Genomic DNA, 14879 nt, shown 5'->3' with positions numbered 1-14879 from the left:
TTGGTCAGGTTGAGTGGTGATGAGTTTGCTATTTGGATGAATAAAGAAAGTCAAAAGTGTGAAAGATAAAAAACAAAAGGAGGAAGTGTGAAAAGTGAATGGGCCAAATTGAGGTGCATATGAAGACGTATGCTTTCTTCCAATTCATTAAATCGGGCTAATATGAATCAGGTGAATTGAGTTCTGCTTTTGGAAACTGGGTTAAGAAGGGGTGCACCGTTCCTGGAGGTACTGCAATACCAGGTCAATGCGTGGAGTGGACAGAGCAAGCTCTTTTTCCATCTCCCTGTTCTAAAAATCCATTTAATATATGGTCCCCAGATAGGGGACGTATCAGATATTAAACTGATAAGAACAGATACTACACTTGATCTTAGCCAAAAGGCCGAGAAGCGATAACCAGAATTGGTTTGGGCCTCGAGTGGCACCCTGGCCTATGCCGGACACATCTTAGGGAGAGAGAGCGAGAGGGAGACAAACCCACGCCTACACAAGACATTTTGTCACCCAAGCCAACCCTTGAAAAGGCTGCTTTGCAGAGCCAAAACAAGAAGAATGGTGCGTTTTGCAGCCGCCGCCCACTGCAATGAATCTGAATAACTCCTCCTTTAGGGCGCAAGCAACTCCCCTCCCCCTTGCAGTCTTTCCAATTCACGATACAAAAAGACGGACAGGACAGGTTGCCTGACTTTCCGTCACTGCCACCCTTTGCCATCCTTACCCGTAGAAAGCCCTTTCATCATCCCCAAACCCTAATCTTTTCCCTTTCCTTCCCAGCCCCCAAACCCTGCCCTCTGTACCTTTCTCACCACCCGCTTCCCTTCTCCTGTCATCCCCCTACCACCCGGGAAAAAAAGAGATTGCCCCCTCCTTCCACTAGCCCACCCTCCCACCCAAAGAACAACTTCTTCTGCGCAGCTTGTTTTCTAGGCAGCAGCGCTATTGTGATGTCATCGGGGGGCATTGTGACAAGCCGCCAGTGTTCCGTCTCTTCATGTTGTGCACAGTTCAAACGGAAAATACATCAACAGGCAGACTACAGAAAAGCTTACTATCAAAGGTTAGAGGGGGGCTTTCTCAGAGGGCTTTTTACAGTTTTTCTATTCCCAATTAGCCGTTTAAGTGTACTTATTGAAAGTAGTAATTCTTTCATAGGCCGCCCTTTCTTAGTATTTGACGTTCCTTATATTGCGGTATGAGGCTTCGCAGTAGGTTGCAAACATTCATCACCCATGACTGTCCCCAATTGAGCTCAGAAGCTCAATGTCTATCATGACCTCTCTTTTAGAATGTCCAAGAGCAAGCAAACTATTCCTCCAGGAGAGGGCGCCAACAGACTACTAAAGAGATCATCATTACTCAAAGAAAACCCCAAAAACCAATGCATGATAGGAATAAACAGGTAACTTTCTTTGGAGTGGAAGCGGAGAGATCGCACCAGATGCCAATTCTAGATGTTATCACACCTGTGGTCACTGCAGCAGCAGGTGAATCCACTTTGTCCAAAAGGGATCTATTCCATTCAATTGCAAATGATCTAGATAAGACAGAGAACTGCAGCACGGGGACATAGCCGAGTTGGTCAGGTTGAGTGGTGATGAGTTTGCTATTTGGATGAATAAAGAAAGTCAAAAGTGTGAAAGATAAAAAACAAAAGGAGGAAGTGTGAAAAGTGAATGGGCCAAATTGAGGTGCATATGAAGACGTATGCTTTCTTCCAATTCATTAAATCGGGCTAATATGAATCAGGTGAATTGAGTTCTGCTTTTGGAAACTGGGTTAAGAAGGGGTGCACCGTTCCTGGAGGTACTGCAATACCAGGTCAATGCGTGGAGTGGACAGAGCAAGCTCTTTTTCCATCTCCCTGTTCTAAAAATCCATTTAATATATGGTCCCCAGATAGGGGACGTATCAGATATTAAACTGATAAGAACAGATACTACACTTGATCTTAGCCAAAAGGCCGAGAAGCGATAACCAGAATTGGTTTGGGCCTCGAGTGGCACCCTGGCCTATGCCGGACACATCTTAGGGAGAGAGAGCGAGAGGGAGACAAACCCACGCCTACACAAGACATTTTGTCACCCAAGCCAACCCTTGAAAAGGCTGCTTTGCAGAGCCAAAACAAGAAGAATGGTGCGTTTTGCAGCCGCCGCCCACTGCAATGAATCTGAATAACTCCTCCTTTAGGGCGCAAGCAACTCCCCTCCCCCTTGCAGTCTTTCCAATTCACGATACAAAAAGACGGACAGGACAGGTTGCCTGACTTTCCGTCACTGCCACCCTTTGCCATCCTTACCCGTAGAAAGCCCTTTCATCATCCCCAAACCCTAATCTTTTCCCTTTCCTTCCCAGCCCCCAAACCCTGCCCTCTGTACCTTTCTCACCACCCGCTTCCCTTCTCCTGTCATCCCCCTACCACCCGGGAAAAAAAGAGATTGCCCCCTCCTTCCACTAGCCCACCCTCCCACCCAAAGAACAACTTCTTCTGCGCAGCTTGTTTTCTAGGCAGCAGCGCTATTGTGATGTCATCGGGGGGCATTGTGACAAGCCGCCAGTGTTCCGTCTCTTCATGTTGTGCACAGTTCAAACGGAAAATACATCAACAGGCAGACTACAGAAAAGCTTACTATCAAAGGTTAGAGGGGGGCTTTCTCAGAGGGCTTTTTACAGTTTTTCTATTCCCAATTAGCCGTTTAAGTGTACTTATTGAAAGTAGTAATTCTTTCATAGGCCGCCCTTTCTTAGTATTTGACGTTCCTTATATTGCGGTATGAGGCTTCGCAGTAGGTTGCAAACATTCATCACCCATGACTGTCCCCAATTGAGCTCAGAAGCTCAATGTCTATCATGACCTCTCTTTTAGAATGTCCAAGAGCAAGCAAACTATTCCTCCAGGAGAGGGCGCCAACAGACTACTAAAGAGATCATCATTACTCAAAGAAAACCCCAAAAACCAATGCATGATAGGAATAAACAGGTAACTTTCTTTGGAGTGGAAGCGGAGAGATCGCACCAGATGCCAATTCTAGATGTTATCACACCTGTGGTCACTGCAGCAGCAGGTGAATCCACTTTGTCCAAAAGGGATCTATTCCATTCAATTGCAAATGATCTAGATAAGACAGAGAACTGCAGCACGGGGACATAGCCGAGTTGGTCAGGTTGAGTGGTGATGAGTTTGCTATTTGGATGAATAAAGAAAGTCAAAAGTGTGAAAGATAAAAAACAAAAGGAGGAAGTGTGAAAAGTGAATGGGCCAAATTGAGGTGCATATGAAGACGTATGCTTTCTTCCAATTCATTAAATCGGGCTAATATGAATCAGGTGAATTGAGTTCTGCTTTTGGAAACTGGGTTAAGAAGGGGTGCACCGTTCCTGGAGGTACTGCAATACCAGGTCAATGCGTGGAGTGGACAGAGCAAGCTCTTTTTCCATCTCCCTGTTCTAAAAATCCATTTAATATATGGTCCCCAGATAGGGGACGTATCAGATATTAAACTGATAAGAACAGATACTACACTTGATCTTAGCCAAAAGGCCGAGAAGCGATAACCAGAATTGGTTTGGGCCTCGAGTGGCACCCTGGCCTATGCCGGACACATCTTAGGGAGAGAGAGCGAGAGGGAGACAAACCCACGCCTACACAAGACATTTTGTCACCCAAGCCAACCCTTGAAAAGGCTGCTTTGCAGAGCCAAAACAAGAAGAATGGTGCGTTTTGCAGCCGCCGCCCACTGCAATGAATCTGAATAACTCCTCCTTTAGGGCGCAAGCAACTCCCCTCCCCCTTGCAGTCTTTCCAATTCACGATACAAAAAGACGGACAGGACAGGTTGCCTGACTTTCCGTCACTGCCACCCTTTGCCATCCTTACCCGTAGAAAGCCCTTTCATCATCCCCAAACCCTAATCTTTTCCCTTTCCTTCCCAGCCCCCAAACCCTGCCCTCTGTACCTTTCTCACCACCCGCTTCCCTTCTCCTGTCATCCCCCTACCACCCGGGAAAAAAAGAGATTGCCCCCTCCTTCCACTAGCCCACCCTCCCACCCAAAGAACAACTTCTTCTGCGCAGCTTGTTTTCTAGGCAGCAGCGCTATTGTGATGTCATCGGGGGGCATTGTGACAAGCCGCCAGTGTTCCGTCTCTTCATGTTGTGCACAGTTCAAACGGAAAATACATCAACAGGCAGACTACAGAAAAGCTTACTATCAAAGGTTAGAGGGGGGCTTTCTCAGAGGGCTTTTTACAGTTTTTCTATTCCCAATTAGCCGTTTAAGTGTACTTATTGAAAGTAGTAATTCTTTCATAGGCCGCCCTTTCTTAGTATTTGACGTTCCTTATATTGCGGTATGAGGCTTCGCAGTAGGTTGCAAACATTCATCACCCATGACTGTCCCCAATTGAGCTCAGAAGCTCAATGTCTATCATGACCTCTCTTTTAGAATGTCCAAGAGCAAGCAAACTATTCCTCCAGGAGAGGGCGCCAACAGACTACTAAAGAGATCATCATTACTCAAAGAAAACCCCAAAAACCAATGCATGATAGGAATAAACAGGTAACTTTCTTTGGAGTGGAAGCGGAGAGATCGCACCAGATGCCAATTCTAGATGTTATCACACCTGTGGTCACTGCAGCAGCAGGTGAATCCACTTTGTCCAAAAGGGATCTATTCCATTCAATTGCAAATGATCTAGATAAGACAGAGAACTGCAGCACGGGGACATAGCCGAGTTGGTCAGGTTGAGTGGTGATGAGTTTGCTATTTGGATGAATAAAGAAAGTCAAAAGTGTGAAAGATAAAAAACAAAAGGAGGAAGTGTGAAAAGTGAATGGGCCAAATTGAGGTGCATATGAAGACGTATGCTTTCTTCCAATTCATTAAATCGGGCTAATATGAATCAGGTGAATTGAGTTCTGCTTTTGGAAACTGGGTTAAGAAGGGGTGCACCGTTCCTGGAGGTACTGCAATACCAGGTCAATGCGTGGAGTGGACAGAGCAAGCTCTTTTTCCATCTCCCTGTTCTAAAAATCCATTTAATATATGGTCCCCAGATAGGGGACGTATCAGATATTAAACTGATAAGAACAGATTTTTTGATTTAATGAAGCTTTCCAAAGCACCGCAAAAATGCATGACCGAAGTCACACCAAAAACAGTGCAAAGGCTAGGATTCGTGTGGACCCCTCCGTGAGAAGAGGATCCCCAAAAATCAACCCCGTCCCTCCGAGCCAGAAGGCCACAGCAAGGGTCAGGGATCTTCGGTGCTCCCCCAAGCCGAAGCCTGGTTGAGCCTTGTTGTTGCTCCCAGCGTCCACCGAGGCATCTTACCCAAGTGGAGTAGGGAGCTACTAGTCGTTGGTTTCGCAGCCGAGACTGCCCGGACCGTCAACCGGTGTTAGTTTCTCAGCCCAAGGCTGACCGGACCTCCAACCGGGTGTTGGTTTCTCAGCCCAAGGCTGACCGGACCTCCAACCGGGTGTTGGTTTCTCAGCCCAAGGCTAACCGGACCTCCAACCGGGTGTTGGTTTCTCAGCCAAAGCTGACCCGGACCTCCAACCGGGTGTTGGTTTCTCAGCCCAAAGCTGACCGGACCTCCGACCGGGATTATAAAAATTTCCCTTCTTAGCCAGAAGGCCAGGATAGGGCAATATGCTTGGAAAGTATGAATAGGCAAGGCGCGGCGTGCGACAGAGTCTGAGGCTTACCAGGGTCCCAACCTAGCAAGTTCAGACTCCCTCCAGGGTGTCCATTCCTGGGGCACATTGCACCATAACCCCCACACTTACTCAGTCTAATAGCCTCAATCCTGGTAGGGCCATGGTTTCCTCTAGATGGATATACTATCCTCCCAAAGTACTAACAAGTGCAACCTTCCAGTGTGCATTGCATCATTGTACTAAGGTGGCCGGAGCCTTAAACCACCTTTTCGAACGATACTACACTTGATCTTAGCCAAAAGGCCGAGAAGCGATAACCAGAATTGGTTTGGGCCTCGAGTGGCACCCTGGCCTATGCCGGACACATCTTAGGGAGAGAGAGCGAGAGGGAGACAAACCCACGCCTACACAAGACATTTTGTCACCCAAGCCAACCCTTGAAAAGGCTGCTTTGCAGAGCCAAAACAAGAAGAATGGTGCGTTTTGCAGCCGCCGCCCACTGCAATGAATCTGAATAACTCCTCCTTTAGGGCGCAAGCAACTCCCCTCCCCCTTGCAGTCTTTCCAATTCACGATACAAAAAGACGGACAGGACAGGTTGCCTGACTTTCCGTCACTGCCACCCTTTGCCATCCTTACCCGTAGAAAGCCCTTTCATCATCCCCAAACCCTAATCTTTTCCCTTTCCTTCCCAGCCCCCAAACCCTGCCCTCTGTACCTTTCTCACCACCCGCTTCCCTTCTCCTGTCATCCCCCTACCACCCGGGAAAAAAAGAGATTGCCCCCTCCTTCCACTAGCCCACCCTCCCACCCAAAGAACAACTTCTTCTGCGCAGCTTGTTTTCTAGGCAGCAGCGCTATTGTGATGTCATCGGGGGGCATTGTGACAAGCCGCCAGTGTTCCGTCTCTTCATGTTGTGCACAGTTCAAACGGAAAATACATCAACAGGCAGACTACAGAAAAGCTTACTATCAAAGGTTAGAGGGGGGCTTTCTCAGAGGGCTTTTTACAGTTTTTCTATTCCCAATTAGCCGTTTAAGTGTACTTATTGAAAGTAGTAATTCTTTCATAGGCCGCCCTTTCTTAGTATTTGACGTTCCTTATATTGCGGTATGAGGCTTCGCAGTAGGTTGCAAACATTCATCACCCATGACTGTCCCCAATTGAGCTCAGAAGCTCAATGTCTATCATGACCTCTCTTTTAGAATGTCCAAGAGCAAGCAAACTATTCCTCCAGGAGAGGGCGCCAACAGACTACTAAAGAGATCATCATTACTCAAAGAAAACCCCAAAAACCAATGCATGATAGGAATAAACAGGTAACTTTCTTTGGAGTGGAAGCGGAGAGATCGCACCAGATGCCAATTCTAGATGTTATCACACCTGTGATCACTGCAGCAGCAGGTGAATCCACTTTGTCCAAAAGGGATCTATTCCATTCAATTGCAAATGATCTAGATAAGACAGAGAACTGCAGCACGGGGACATAGCCGAGTTGGTCAGGTTGAGTGGTGATGAGTTTGCTATTTGGATGAATAAAGAAAGTCAAAAGTGTGAAAGATAAAAAACAAAAGGAGGAAGTGTGAAAAGTGAATGGGCCAAATTGAGGTGCATATGAAGACGTATGCTTTCTTCCAATTCATTAAATCGGGCTAATATGAATCAGGTGAATTGAGTTCTGCTTTTGGAAACTGGGTTAAGAAGGGGTGCACCGTTCCTGGAGGTACTGCAATACCAGGTCAATGCGTGGAGTGGACAGAGCAAGCTCTTTTTCCATCTCCCTGTTCTAAAAATCCATTTAATATATGGTCCCCAGATAGGGGACGTATCAGATATTAAACTGATAAGAACAGATACTACACTTGATCTTAGCCAAAAGGCCGAGAAGCGATAACCAGAATTGGTTTGGGCCTCGAGTGGCACCCTGGCCTATGCCGGACACATCTTAGGGAGAGAGAGCGAGAGGGAGACAAACCCACGCCTACACAAGACATTTTGTCACCCAAGCCAACCCTTGAAAAGGCTGCTTTGCAGAGCCAAAACAAGAAGAATGGTGCGTTTTGCAGCCGCCGCCCACTGCAATGAATCTGAATAACTCCTCCTTTAGGGCGCAAGCAACTCCCCTCCCCCTTGCAGTCTTTCCAATTCACGATACAAAAAGACGGACAGGACAGGTTGCCTGACTTTCCGTCACTGCCACCCTTTGCCATCCTTACCCGTAGAAAGCCCTTTCATCATCCCCAAACCCTAATCTTTTCCCTTTCCTTCCCAGCCCCCAAACCCTGCCCTCTGTACCTTTCTCACCACCCGCTTCCCTTCTCCTGTCATCCCCCTACCACCCGGGAAAAAAAGAGATTGCCCCCTCCTTCCACTAGCCCACCCTCCCACCCAAAGAACAACTTCTTCTGCGCAGCTTGTTTTCTAGGCAGCAGCGCTATTGTGATGTCATCGGGGGGCATTGTGACAAGCCGCCAGTGTTCCGTCTCTTCATGTTGTGCACAGTTCAAACGGAAAATACATCAACAGGCAGACTACAGAAAAGCTTACTATCAAAGGTTAGAGGGGGGCTTTCTCAGAGGGCTTTTTACAGTTTTTCTATTCCCAATTAGCCGTTTAAGTGTACTTATTGAAAGTAGTAATTCTTTCATAGGCCGCCCTTTCTTAGTATTTGACGTTCCTTATATTGCGGTATGAGGCTTCGCAGTAGGTTGCAAACATTCATCACCCATGACTGTCCCCAATTGAGCTCAGAAGCTCAATGTCTATCATGACCTCTCTTTTAGAATGTCCAAGAGCAAGCAAACTATTCCTCCAGGAGAGGGCGCCAACAGACTACTAAAGAGATCATCATTACTCAAAGAAAACCCCAAAAACCAATGCATGATAGGAATAAACAGGTAACTTTCTTTGGAGTGGAAGCGGAGAGATCGCACCAGATGCCAATTCTAGATGTTATCACACCTGTGGTCACTGCAGCAGCAGGTGAATCCACTTTGTCCAAAAGGGATCTATTCCATTCAATTGCAAATGATCTAGATAAGACAGAGAACTGCAGCACGGGGACATAGCCGAGTTGGTCAGGTTGAGTGGTGATGAGTTTGCTATTTGGATGAATAAAGAAAGTCAAAAGTGTGAAAGATAAAAAACAAAAGGAGGAAGTGTGAAAAGTGAATGGGCCAAATTGAGGTGCATATGAAGACGTATGCTTTCTTCCAATTCATTAAATCGGGCTAATATGAATCAGGTGAATTGAGTTCTGCTTTTGGAAACTGGGTTAAGAAGGGGTGCACCGTTCCTGGAGGTACTGCAATACCAGGTCAATGCGTGGAGTGGACAGAGCAAGCTCTTTTTCCATCTCCCTGTTCTAAAAATCCATTTAATATATGGTCCCCAGATAGGGGACGTATCAGATATTAAACTGATAAGAACAGATACTACACTTGATCTTAGCCAAAAGGCCGAGAAGCGATAACCAGAATTGGTTTGGGCCTCGAGTGGCACCCTGGCCTATGCCGGACACATCTTAGGGAGAGAGAGCGAGAGGGAGACAAACCCACGCCTACACAAGACATTTTGTCACCCAAGCCAACCCTTGAAAAGGCTGCTTTGCAGAGCCAAAACAAGAAGAATGGTGCGTTTTGCAGCCGCCGCCCACTGCAATGAATCTGAATAACTCCTCCTTTAGGGCGCAAGCAACTCCCCTCCCCCTTGCAGTCTTTCCAATTCACGATACAAAAAGACGGACAGGACAGGTTGCCTGACTTTCCGTCACTGCCACCCTTTGCCATCCTTACCCGTAGAAAGCCCTTTCATCATCCCCAAACCCTAATCTTTTCCCTTTCCTTCCCAGCCCCCAAACCCTGCCCTCTGTACCTTTCTCACCACCCGCTTCCCTTCTCCTGTCATCCCCCTACCACCCGGGAAAAAAAGAGATTGCCCCCTCCTTCCACTAGCCCACCCTCCCACCCAAAGAACAACTTCTTCTGCGCAGCTTGTTTTCTAGGCAGCAGCGCTATTGTGATGTCATCGGGGGGCATTGTGACAAGCCGCCAGTGTTCCGTCTCTTCATGTTGTGCACAGTTCAAACGGAAAATACATCAACAGGCAGACTACAGAAAAGCTTACTATCAAAGGTTAGAGGGGGGCTTTCTCAGAGGGCTTTTTACAGTTTTTCTATTCCCAATTAGCCGTTTAAGTGTACTTATTGAAAGTAGTAATTCTTTCATAGGCCGCCCTTTCTTAGTATTTGACGTTCCTTATATTGCGGTATGAGGCTTCGCAGTAGGTTGCAAACATTCATCACCCATGACTGTCCCCAATTGAGCTCAGAAGCTCAATGTCTATCATGACCTCTCTTTTAGAATGTCCAAGAGCAAGCAAACTATTCCTCCAGGAGAGGGCGCCAACAGACTACTAAAGAGATCATCATTACTCAAAGAAAACCCCAAAAACCAATGCATGATAGGAATAAACAGGTAACTTTCTTTGGAGTGGAAGCGGAGAGATCGCACCAGATGCCAATTCTAGATGTTATCACACCTGTGGTCACTGCAGCAGCAGGTGAATCCACTTTGTCCAAAAGGGATCTATTCCATTCAATTGCAAATGATCTAGATAAGACAGAGAACTGCAGCACGGGGACATAGCCGAGTTGGTCAGGTTGAGTGGTGATGAGTTTGCTATTTGGATGAATAAAGAAAGTCAAAAGTGTGAAAGATAAAAAACAAAAGGAGGAAGTGTGAAAAGTGAATGGGCCAAATTGAGGTGCATATGAAGACGTATGCTTTCTTCCAATTCATTAAATCGGGCTAATATGAATCAGGTGAATTGAGTTCTGCTTTTGGAAACTGGGTTAAGAAGGGGTGCACCGTTCCTGGAGGTACTGCAATACCAGGTCAATGCGTGGAGTGGACAGAGCAAGCTCTTTTTCCATCTCCCTGTTCTAAAAATCCATTTAATATATGGTCCCCAGATAGGGGACGTATCAGATATTAAACTGATAAGAACAGATACTACACTTGATCTTAGCCAAAAGGCCGAGAAGCGATAACCAGAATTGGTTTGGGCCTCGAGTGGCACCCTGGCCTATGCCGGACACATCTTAGGGAGAGAGAGCGAGAGGGAGACAAACCCACGCCTACACAAGACATTTTGTCACCCAAGCCAACCCTTGAAAAGGCTGCTTTGCAGAGCCAAAACAAGAAGAATGGTGCGTTTTGCAGCCGCCGCCCACTGCAATGAATCTGAATAACTCCTCCTTTAGGGCGCAAGCAACTCCCCTCCCCCTTGCAGTCTTTCCAATTCACGATACAAAAAGACGGACAGGACAGGTTGCCTGACTTTCCGTCACTGCCACCCTTTGCCATCCTTACCCGTAGAAAGCCCTTTCATCATCCCCAAACCCTAATCTTTTCCCTTTCCTTCCCAGCCCCCAAACCCTGCCCTCTGTACCTTTCTCACCACCCGCTTCCCTTCTCCTGTCATCCCCCTACCACCCGGGAAAAAAAGAGATTGCCCCCTCCTTCCACTAGCCCACCCTCCCACCCAAAGAACAACTTCTTCTGCGCAGCTTGTTTTCTAGGCAGCAGCGCTATTGTGATGTCATCGGGGGGCATTGTGACAAGCCGCCAGTGTTCCGTCTCTTCATGTTGTGCACAGTTCAAACGGAAAATACATCAACAGGCAGACTACAGAAAAGCTTACTATCAAAGGTTAGAGGGGGGCTTTCTCAGAGGGCTTTTTACAGTTTTTCTATTCCCAATTAGCCGTTTAAGTGTACTTATTGAAAGTAGTAATTCTTTCATAGGCCGCCCTTTCTTAGTATTTGACGTTCCTTATATTGCGGTATGAGGCTTCGCAGTAGGTTGCAAACATTCATCACCCATGACTGTCCCCAATTGAGCTCAGAAGCTCAATGTCTATCATGACCTCTCTTTTAGAATGTCCAAGAGCAAGCAAACTATTCCTCCAGGAGAGGGCGCCAACAGACTACTAAAGAGATCATCATTACTCAAAGAAAACCCCAAAAACCAATGCATGATAGGAATAAACAGGTAACTTTCTTTGGAGTGGAAGCGGAGAGATCGCACCAGATGCCAATTCTAGATGTTATCACACCTGTGGTCACTGCAGCAGCAGGTGAATCCACTTTGTCCAAAAGGGATCTATTCCATTCAATTGCAAATGATCTAGATAAGACAGAGAACTGCAGCACGGGGACATAGCCGAGTTGGTCAGGTTGAGTGGTGATGAGTTTGCTATTTGGATGAATAAAGAAAGTCAAAAGTGTGAAAGATAAAAAACAAAAGGAGGAAGTGTGAAAAGTGAATGGGCCAAATTGAGGTGCATATGAAGACGTATGCTTTCTTCCAATTCATTAAATCGGGCTAATATGAATCAGGTGAATTGAGTTCTGCTTTTGGAAACTGGGTTAAGAAGGGGTGCACCGTTCCTGGAGGTACTGCAATACCAGGTCAATGCGTGGAGTGGACAGAGCAAGCTCTTTTTCCATCTCCCTGTTCTAAAAATCCATTTAATATATGGTCCCCAGATAGGGGACGTATCAGATATTAAACTGATAAGAACAGATACTACACTTGATCTTAGCCAAAAGGCCGAGAAGCGATAACCAGAATTGGTTTGGGCCTCGAGTGGCACCCTGGCCTATGCCGGACACATCTTAGGGAGAGAGAGCGAGAGGGAGACAAACCCACGCCTACACAAGACATTTTGTCACCCAAGCCAACCCTTGAAAAGGCTGCTTTGCAGAGCCAAAACAAGAAGAATGGTGCGTTTTGCAGCCGCCGCCCACTGCAATGAATCTGAATAACTCCTCCTTTAGGGCGCAAGCAACTCCCCTCCCCCTTGCAGTCTTTCCAATTCACGATACAAAAAGACGGACAGGACAGGTTGCCTGACTTTCCGTCACTGCCACCCTTTGCCATCCTTACCCGTAGAAAGCCCTTTCATCATCCCCAAACCCTAATCTTTTCCCTTTCCTTCCCAGCCCCCAAACCCTGCCCTCTGTACCTTTCTCACCACCCGCTTCCCTTCTCCTGTCATCCCCCTACCACCCGGGAAAAAAAGAGATTGCCCCCTCCTTCCACTAGCCCACCCTCCCACCCAAAGAACAACTTCTTCTGCGCAGCTTGTTTTCTAGGCAGCAGCGCTATTGTGATGTCATCGGGGGGCATTGTGACAAGCCGCCAGTGTTCCGTCTCTTCATGTTGTGCACAGTTCAAACGGAAAATACATCAACAGGCAGACTACAGAAAAGCTTACTATCAAAGGTTAGAGGGGGGCTTTCTCAGAGGGCTTTTTACAGTTTTTCTATTCCCAATTAGCCGTTTAAGTGTACTTATTGAAAGTAGTAATTCTTTCATAGGCCGCCCTTTCTTAGTATTTGACGTTCCTTATATTGCGGTATGAGGCTTCGCAGTAGGTTGCAAACATTCATCACCCATGACTGTCCCCAATTGAGCTCAGAAGCTCAATGTCTATCATGACCTCTCTTTTAGAATGTCCAAGAGCAAGCAAACTATTCCTCCAGGAGAGGGCGCCAACAGACTACTAAAGAGATCATCATTACTCAAAGAAAACCCCAAAAACCAATGCATGATAGGAATAAACAGGTAACTTTCTTTGGAGTGGAAGCGGAGAGATCGCACCAGATGCCAATTCTAGATGTTATCACACCTGTGGTCATGACCAGCTGAGGGAGGATTCTCCGGTCATGATGTCTGTGTAACCAAACCCCCTTATCCTCTAAAATTAAACACACGGACTGCATGCGACTTGGTTCAAATGGCCACAGCAGCCTTTTTATTGCCTATTGTTTTACAGACTAGTACCTTAGGGACGCCGTCCAACGGGCGACCCAAAACAACCACATAACGGTAACAATAGACAATAACATTTACAATACCCCCCGGGGTAGGCCCAGTCCACTACTACTACTCCCCCTGTCCCCGGCCGCAACACACCGACCCAGAGACGAGGTGCCAATCACCCACGGATTGACCCCCACACTTTGGCAGAACCCCGTGCCTGCCACATCCCGGAAACCGAGAGCCACCATACCAAGACAATGACTCCCGGTCCAGCCACCAATCACTTCCAAACCTCTGGACCAGACCTACCCCCACCGCTACTGTGACAAAAGGTATCCCAACTACCCAAAAACATCTCCCACATGACAACACAAAGGGAGGGTGGGCGGGGATCGTTCGGCGTCCGGAAACAGAAGAGGAGGTAACTCCTTCCTCTCCCAGCTAACCCTTTCCCTGCTCCTCCTCTTCCTCCCCGGCTAAAACCATCCCCCAAAGCCATATTAGGCATATACCACTGTCCCTATTAACCCATCACTCCCTACCTCCCCCTTGGTCATGTCGCCCCTCCCCCCAAGTGGGTCCGTGGCTTTCTTGACCAGCTGAGGGAGGATTCTCCGGTCATGATGTCTGTGTAACCAAACCCCCTTATCCTCTAAAATTAAACACACGGACTGCATGCGACTTGGTTCAAATGGCCACAGCAGCCTTTTTATTGCCTATTGTTTTACAGACTAGTACCTTAGGGACGCCGTCCAACGGGCGACCCAAAACAACCACATAACGGTAACAATAGACAATAACATTTACAATACCCCCCGGGGTAGGCCCAGTCCACTACTACTACTCCCCCTGTCCCCGGCCGCAACACACCGACCCAGAGACGAGGTGCCAATCACCCACGGATTGACCCCCACACTTTGGCAGAACCCCGTGCCTGCCACATCCCGGAAACCGAGAGCCACCATACCAAGACAATGACTCCCGGTCCAGCCACCAATCACTTCCAAACCTCTGGACCAGACCTACCCCCACCGCCACAGGACAGACCACGTGACACCTTACGTGGCCTGGACCCGCCACACACCAAAAGCACGCTCCACACCATCCTGCAGACCCAACGCCCATAAATCCAGACCGACCTCGTTGAGGTGCACACCATCACCCCTCCGAAATCGCCAATCAGCCGGCTCCAAATCCCTGTGCCGTACCACAATCCCACCATTCCTGGTCACAAACCTAGCCACTACCCTATTCACCTGGGCCCTGGCCTTATTAACCTTCTCCACCGACCGAGCCCCTCTCCATGCCAACCTGGTCACTATGTCAGACCATACGACCAGCAAACCAGGATACCGCTTCCACAACTGCAGTAAATCAATCTTTATGTC

General features: G+C 47.6%; 8 non-coding genes and 1 pseudogene across 8 annotated transcripts; all 9 read right to left on the bottom strand.

Annotated features, from left to right (window-relative positions):
- Window positions 1-206: 206 nt before the first annotated feature.
- LOC142273762 (U2 spliceosomal RNA) lies at window positions 207-397 on the bottom strand. Its single transcript, XR_012738212.1, has one exon. It is a non-coding gene; the product is annotated as a U2 spliceosomal RNA (small nuclear RNA).
- Window positions 398-1784: 1387 nt separating this feature from the next.
- LOC142273761 (U2 spliceosomal RNA) lies at window positions 1785-1975 on the bottom strand. Its single transcript, XR_012738211.1, has one exon. It is a non-coding gene; the product is annotated as a U2 spliceosomal RNA (small nuclear RNA).
- Window positions 1976-3362: 1387 nt separating this feature from the next.
- On the bottom strand, window positions 3363-3553 carry LOC142273760 (U2 spliceosomal RNA). Its single transcript, XR_012738210.1, has one exon. It is a non-coding gene; the product is annotated as a U2 spliceosomal RNA (small nuclear RNA).
- A 1387-nt stretch (window positions 3554-4940) lies between these two features.
- LOC142273793 (U2 spliceosomal RNA) lies at window positions 4941-5137 on the bottom strand. Its single transcript, XR_012738238.1, has one exon. It is a non-coding gene; the product is annotated as a U2 spliceosomal RNA (small nuclear RNA).
- A 697-nt stretch (window positions 5138-5834) lies between these two features.
- On the bottom strand, window positions 5835-5976 carry LOC142273889 (U2 spliceosomal RNA; annotated as a pseudogene).
- Window positions 5977-7363: 1387 nt separating this feature from the next.
- LOC142273759 (U2 spliceosomal RNA) lies at window positions 7364-7554 on the bottom strand. Its single transcript, XR_012738209.1, has one exon. It is a non-coding gene; the product is annotated as a U2 spliceosomal RNA (small nuclear RNA).
- Window positions 7555-8941: 1387 nt separating this feature from the next.
- Window positions 8942-9132, bottom strand: LOC142273758 (U2 spliceosomal RNA). The gene has a single exon (XR_012738208.1). It is a non-coding gene; the product is annotated as a U2 spliceosomal RNA (small nuclear RNA).
- A 1387-nt stretch (window positions 9133-10519) lies between these two features.
- Window positions 10520-10710, bottom strand: LOC142273757 (U2 spliceosomal RNA). The gene has a single exon (XR_012738207.1). It is a non-coding gene; the product is annotated as a U2 spliceosomal RNA (small nuclear RNA).
- Window positions 10711-12097: 1387 nt separating this feature from the next.
- On the bottom strand, window positions 12098-12288 carry LOC142273756 (U2 spliceosomal RNA). Its single transcript, XR_012738206.1, has one exon. It is a non-coding gene; the product is annotated as a U2 spliceosomal RNA (small nuclear RNA).
- Window positions 12289-14879: the final 2591 nt, after the last annotated feature.

The sequence above is a fragment of the Anomaloglossus baeobatrachus genome, unplaced genomic scaffold, assembly GCF_048569485.1.
Source record: "Anomaloglossus baeobatrachus isolate aAnoBae1 unplaced genomic scaffold, aAnoBae1.hap1 Scaffold_366, whole genome shotgun sequence".
Classification (NCBI taxonomy): Eukaryota; Metazoa; Chordata; class Amphibia; order Anura; family Aromobatidae; genus Anomaloglossus; species Anomaloglossus baeobatrachus.
The sequence above is the reverse complement of the archived record's forward strand: the minus strand, read 5'-3'. Positions and strand labels throughout refer to the sequence as shown.